The following is a 6,315-nucleotide window of genomic DNA, read 5'->3' as shown; positions in this document are numbered from 1 at the left end:
CCTGGAAATATTAGCCTTTTTTCTGAAAAATTTACAGATTCTCTTTATTATTATTATTATTATTTTAATCTGCTAAGGCAGCCCTAATACACTGTCATTAAGTTTCTAATCATTATCTTTAAAAAATATATGCACATCTGATGTTGACACATCACAGAAGACAGGAGCCCCAACCACCCCAGTAAAAGCAGTTGTCCACTGGATGTCACTGGTGCCTTCTTTTCCCGCTCTGGTAGCACACACACTGCAGTGAATGTTGGATTCATTATGCCGCCATGGACATGTCCATAAAACTGGCCTGACTGGTAGACCAATTGTCAGCATGTCTAGCTCATTAATACCCCCCCCCCCCCCTCCAAAAAAAAAAAAAAAAGAATCTGTCCAGACTATGCTGTTGATAAGAGGGGGGTATCAGGGGTGGGGGCAAATGACAGTCTCTTCATTAAAACGAGCACAAGCTAAAGGTCAGATGGCTCCCTTCTGGGCGGGCAGGAGGTGTGTTCACATGTGTGAATTTCACACACCCACAGAGAGGGAACATTAGACTCAGCCATCAGACGCTGTCACATATTTTAGGCTCTGTGTCACCATGTGTCCCCGTTCAAAAAATTGAAAAAAAAATCACAGTGAGCTCATTTTTATATTAGGCAGATTGTCTGGGGGGAAAAATAACAGAAAACTTGGAGCTGACACAAAAAATTATGCTGAAATTCCCCATGTCAGGGATAAAGCTTATACAAAGTTAAAGACATACATGGCTGCATCATTTCATCAACTCAGTTTATACATTCAAGATTAAAAAGCTTTATTTTCACTACATACATGGACATGCATGCATGTGGGCAACCCACGTGAAAGAGTAAATTTGAACAACATAATCTATTATGGCATGCAGTCTAGAAAAATAGCCATGCGAGAAGTCAAATATTTAGGGATATAAAGTTAAAGTACAAAGCCATTGAAATAAAGAATTTTCTTATCTATGTTTTTCTCATTTTCAAAAACAGCTGGATTGTGTTTACTGTTGTGTACTTTTTCCACTCTTGTGTTTTACAAAACAGCTCGTGCTGAAAAAAACTTTGGAGTCCAATCAGACATGACTACCCTACAATAACATGTGACTTAGGGAACTAATCATACACAAGTAAAAAATCTCAGCAGCTTCACTCGCACGTTTATGAACTCAGCCATCCTTCTCATTCAGTGTGGCCTCTGAGTCAATTTCAAAATTGAAAGAAAATATAATAAAAAGTACTCTGAGACCACCACAAAATGTATTAGGATCAAACTGTAGAAACATAAAAAGATAAACATTTCTATGGGAACCAATCATTCACAATACCTCCATGAACAGAGAGGAGCTTTAAGGCCGAAGGAGAAAGTTCCAGTCTGTGTTTATCCTCCAACATTCTGAAACATTTTCCCTAAACAGACAGGAGCCTCTAGCTATATTACCAACACGTCACCACCCGTGTGTGTCAATATACAGTATGTGTGTTGCGTCTGTGTGTGTCATTGTCTTACAGCAAGAAATCCCTTGGTGCTGCGTAAAAACGAACAAGCGGATGGCGAGACCAGACACTTTGCTGTTATTTTGGGGGAAATTAGAGCCTTCTATGTGCCAAACAGCTTCTATGCAACAAGCTTCTGAATAATAAAGGCTAACAGACAACAAGTATAATCAGAGTGGAGCATAAGCTGTGACACTGATAAATTCAGCCCACCATTGTGGCAAGTTAGGGCCACTTGGCTACCCAATCTAATCTGAAATCTACCTGAATTTGGCTAGTTGCTGGGTGTACATGTCTCTCATCTTGCTCACTATTCCTGCTTTCTTCCCCTCCATCATCCTCATCTTGCTTTCTATCCCTGCTTTCTTCTTCTCCATCATCCCCATCTTGCTTTAAGTCCCTGCTTTCTTCTCCCCAGCATCCCTTTCTAGCTCCCAGTACCTGCTTTGTTCTCCTTCATCATCCTCATCTTGCTTTATGTCCCTGCTTTCTTCCCCTCCATCTTCCCCATCTTGCTCTGTCCTTGCTTCCTTTTCCATCATCCTCATCTTGCTCTGTTCCTGCTTTCTACTACCCCATAATCCCCATCTTGCTCCATCCCCTGCTTTCTTTTCTATCATTCTATTCTTGCTCTTTTTTCCTGCTTTCTTCTCCTCCATCATCCTCATCTTGCTCTCTATCCCTGCTTTCTTCTTCTCCATCATCCTCATCTTGTTGCCTTTTCCTACCTTTTCTTCCTCCATCATGCCCATCTAGCTCTTCGTCCCTGCTTTCTTTTCCATCCTCCACATCTTCTTTCTCTCTGTCTTCTACAGCGATAGGACCCTCTGCAAGCATAAAGCATACAGGATTGATTTTAGCCTCCTGATTACCCTAATGTACAAATAAACAGGCTAGTGAGGCTACATGATGTTAGTGTTGCTATCAGTTCATCAGCTTTACCCGTTATCCAGTGCATCACATAATTCTGTAACAGCAATGCATCAAATAACCCATGTGATGCCACTTTAGCTCAACAACAGTCAGAATATAAGGAGGATCTAGACTGAAATTACGTTGATCAACACCTAGTTTGACTTCATGTAACTCACAAAAGAAGCAAACAAGTTATAAATCCAGGGTAAAAAAAAAAAAAAAAAAAAAAACTAAAAAGATTTACAGCCCTAGCTTGAATGATCTAATGGATAGGTCTTTTGGATTTAGTGAAATTCTGATGTCTTTTAATTTTCTAATCAGGTGTCTAGGTGCTACGGATGCAGAGATAGGGATAGGTTTGCTGAGGATCACTAAGTCAAGTCATAACGGGGAGTAACTTTAGTGCTAACTAATAGTATTAGTGCTAAGAATTATGAATTAAGACCATAGAGAGAAAAGTAAGACATTGTTGCATGCTCTGATTAAAATTTTCCCCATTATTGGGCACCTGAATTAAAGTGTTTGGTTAGATCTCTCTTCTCTCTCTTCTCCTCCAGGCTCCACTCTCCACACTAGAGGTGGACTATACCATTGTGACATTTTTGAAGGAGGGAGCAGGGACCCAACAGCCTTTTATAATACCGACATGGGCCCAGGTAATTATCACCCCCACCCCCTTCTTCTGTGGGCCCAGGTAATCAGTACCCCATCCCCTGTGTTACGCCCATAATCTGGGGCAATGCTTTTCAAAGTGGAGGTCGTGACAAGAACTGCACTTTAAATCATAATCTTATTGTTACTGCAACATGACCATTCACTACAGGCGCATTCCTGAAGTCTGAATTTACAGCGAAAAGTTAAAGTATGTGATGCACAAAAAGCAATGTTTTCTCACTGAGCATGAAACACAAGCTAGTTAGTGGCTACACTCAAGTAATTGTTGCAAATTAAGTAAAACCAATGTTTGTCATGTTTTGGATTGAGAAGAATAATGTTGAAAAAGCTAATAAATCTATTAAAGAATACTTTAAATTACTTCAGTCAGCACCACTTTGTCAAGAAACACATTATGTGTGGTTATAAATATTTTTTATCAGCGGTTATCAATTTGCAGTAAACCCAGAGCAGAGCAGGTATCCATGGCAACAGAATTACACTGATTAAGTCAAAAGAAGAAGAAAGGAGAAGCTGGGGTGGAGGAGGGTTGGAAGAGCAGCGTGCAGCGAGAGAGTCAGAGCGTAGCCAAGCAAGAGCCCTCTTAGTAAGGCAGCATGAGAGCAATTAGCCAAAAGCATGCTTGGGGCAAATCAGCTTGTGTGGGATCAGCTGATCTCAGTTATGGCCACACTGGACTCTGTGGCCTCCCCAAACTATATGCTCGATCTTAGCTATCTTACTGACAACTTATATCACTTTTACCATATTAAAAATGGATGCACATCACAATTTTAAAAAAATAATTAAGAAAAGACATAAAATTAGAATTACATTATTCAAATGATAGTGGTCTATATCCAAGTCCATGGAAATTTACTACAGTTATTTCCATCAAAATAAAACCAGGTTTTAACAGGAACCCTTAGTGTAAGTCAACCTTAACCTTAACTGGGTTACATAGAAAGCAAATAATCTGGGACTCCTTAACGGGTAGAATGCTCTCACATGAATCAAGGATCATAAGACTTCAGTGAGTCATTTTGTACATGCACTCCTTCATATGTTCTCAATATATCTGTGTTAAACACTGCATTTAAGGGAAAAAAGCCCTGTCTCAGACTGTGCTGGTGTAGCGGGGCAGCACTGATTTAAATAGTTATGATCATAAAGTACATCTCTTTGCACGTATCAGCACTTTGGTCAATTGTGGTTGTTTTTAAAGTGCTTAACAAATAAAGTTGGATTGGAGTTGGATATTAACCCACAAATTCATGACTCTGCTCAGAAAAGCTTCACATTGTCAACATAGATTTACTTGTCTAGAATTGCAAAATACTAGAATTTTAAACATGGCGGTCCAAAAAAGGTGACTAATTACAGTTAACTAATAAAATTCAATGTTTAATCTCAATATTAAAATATTAATCGTTTGGCAGCCCTTCTAAGAATTTAATGTTCTGTCCCATTTCACAGCAAAATAGTGCACATATTTCTCCATGAGTTCATTGACTTCAACATCTATTTTACTGCCCAGCACAGTGGAAATGTAAGGATCAAAGTAAAGACAAAGTGGACTGAAGGAGGAAACATAAACACAGAGATGAAGGTAAAAAAAAAAAAAAAACAAGAGAAGAGGTTGAGTATTAGGAGCCTGATACTGCTGGATATTGGATTGTCATGTAGCGACACTCCAACCGATGGAGAGCGGGATGAAGAGGATGAGAGACAAACTGACTGATGGAGATGAAGCTGTCATCCACCAGCACTCCAAAGAGCACACAAAGGAGAAGAAGAGGGAAGGAGGAAAGCCGCTGGGATGAAGGAAGCATATGGAGATGGGCTTGGGAAGGCTGGAAAATAGATTTGATTGAAACTGGAGTTTGTAAGGATGGAGAGTGGCACTCAGAGGAATGATTAGAAATGACAAAGAGATGGTGAGAGCAAGGAGGAAGGATCAGAGGGCTGAAGGAGAGCTGAAGAGGAAGAGACACAATCAATGAACATACGATAGATAGATAGATAGACATAATAAACAGTATATCACCAGATCTGACGAGAAGAACTGATTCCCAATCTCAGTGCTGGTTAGAGATAATAATCTCCTGCTCTCTCCCCTTATTCCTGTCTTTCTTCAGTCACAATAAAGGCAAAAAACCTAATCTTTAAAAAAAAGAAAAAGTTTTTTAAAAGGTCAGGTACTCTGTAATTTGGTATCAGTGTTACCTCTTCTTAGGCTTTACTTCTTATATTCACCTCTGTCCAAAACTTCCCCCAGTCACCTTCCTCTTTAGTGAGAAGTTGTGACGCGGTCTCAAACTGCTGAGAGATTCTGTCTAGAGTGCCATATTTTGAAATGAAATTTATTTGGCAAAAGAGCTAGACTAAAGGCCTTTGCACACCAAGTCCGTTATTTCCGTAAGAATTTTAAAAAAGTTGTGTGACATTTTTTCGGATTACGGATCAGAAAAAAAAAAAAACATCATAAAAATATCAGACTCAGTATGCATAACCTTTAACTGCATCTCAGGGAGGCAATATGTTGCTGTTAGAGATGTCCCAATTGATCAAGGACTGATCATTATTATTTCATTCAAAATTTGGATCAGTTGATTGGAATTAATGCTTCCTGCAACTGATCCATTTTGGTCATTATGCATCTAAAATCTCATAAGACTGAACTGTAGCTACAGCAGAAGCTCTGTGTGATGCTAACGGTCTTCTGCTCCGAAAAGAATGAGAAAAAAAAAAAAAAAAAGGAAACAATTAAGGATCAGTCCTGATGTGTCAACAGGATGACAAGGGCCTTCCCCAAACTGTTGCCATAAAGTTGGAAGCCATTTCATGGCTGAGTTGCTGTTATTCCTAAATACTTCTACTTTCTAATATCACTTACAGTTGACTGTGGAATATCCAGCAGGGATTAAAAAAAATCATCTTATTGCAAAGGTGGCATCAGTCACAGTTCCACGCTTGAAGCTCTCCAGAGCGACCCGTTTTGTAACACAAATGTTTGCAAAGGAGGCTGCATGATTTCAATCACCTGTGGCAAAAGGTCTGATTGATAAGTCAATACTAAACAGGTGTGGGCAAATACTTCTGAGCATACAGTGTGTATAAAGTGTGTTTCAGTAGTGTGTCGCTTATTAGTTGATCTGACACCTACAGGCAGTGGTTTTAATGTTAAAAATAACTTCATAACAACAGTCTTTGTGATGATGACTTAATTTGCATC

This window comes from Cheilinus undulatus, linkage group 5, assembly GCF_018320785.1.
Source record: "Cheilinus undulatus linkage group 5, ASM1832078v1, whole genome shotgun sequence".
NCBI lineage: Eukaryota > Metazoa > Chordata > Actinopteri > Labriformes > Labridae > Cheilinus > Cheilinus undulatus.
Note: the sequence above shows the minus strand (reverse complement) of the source record.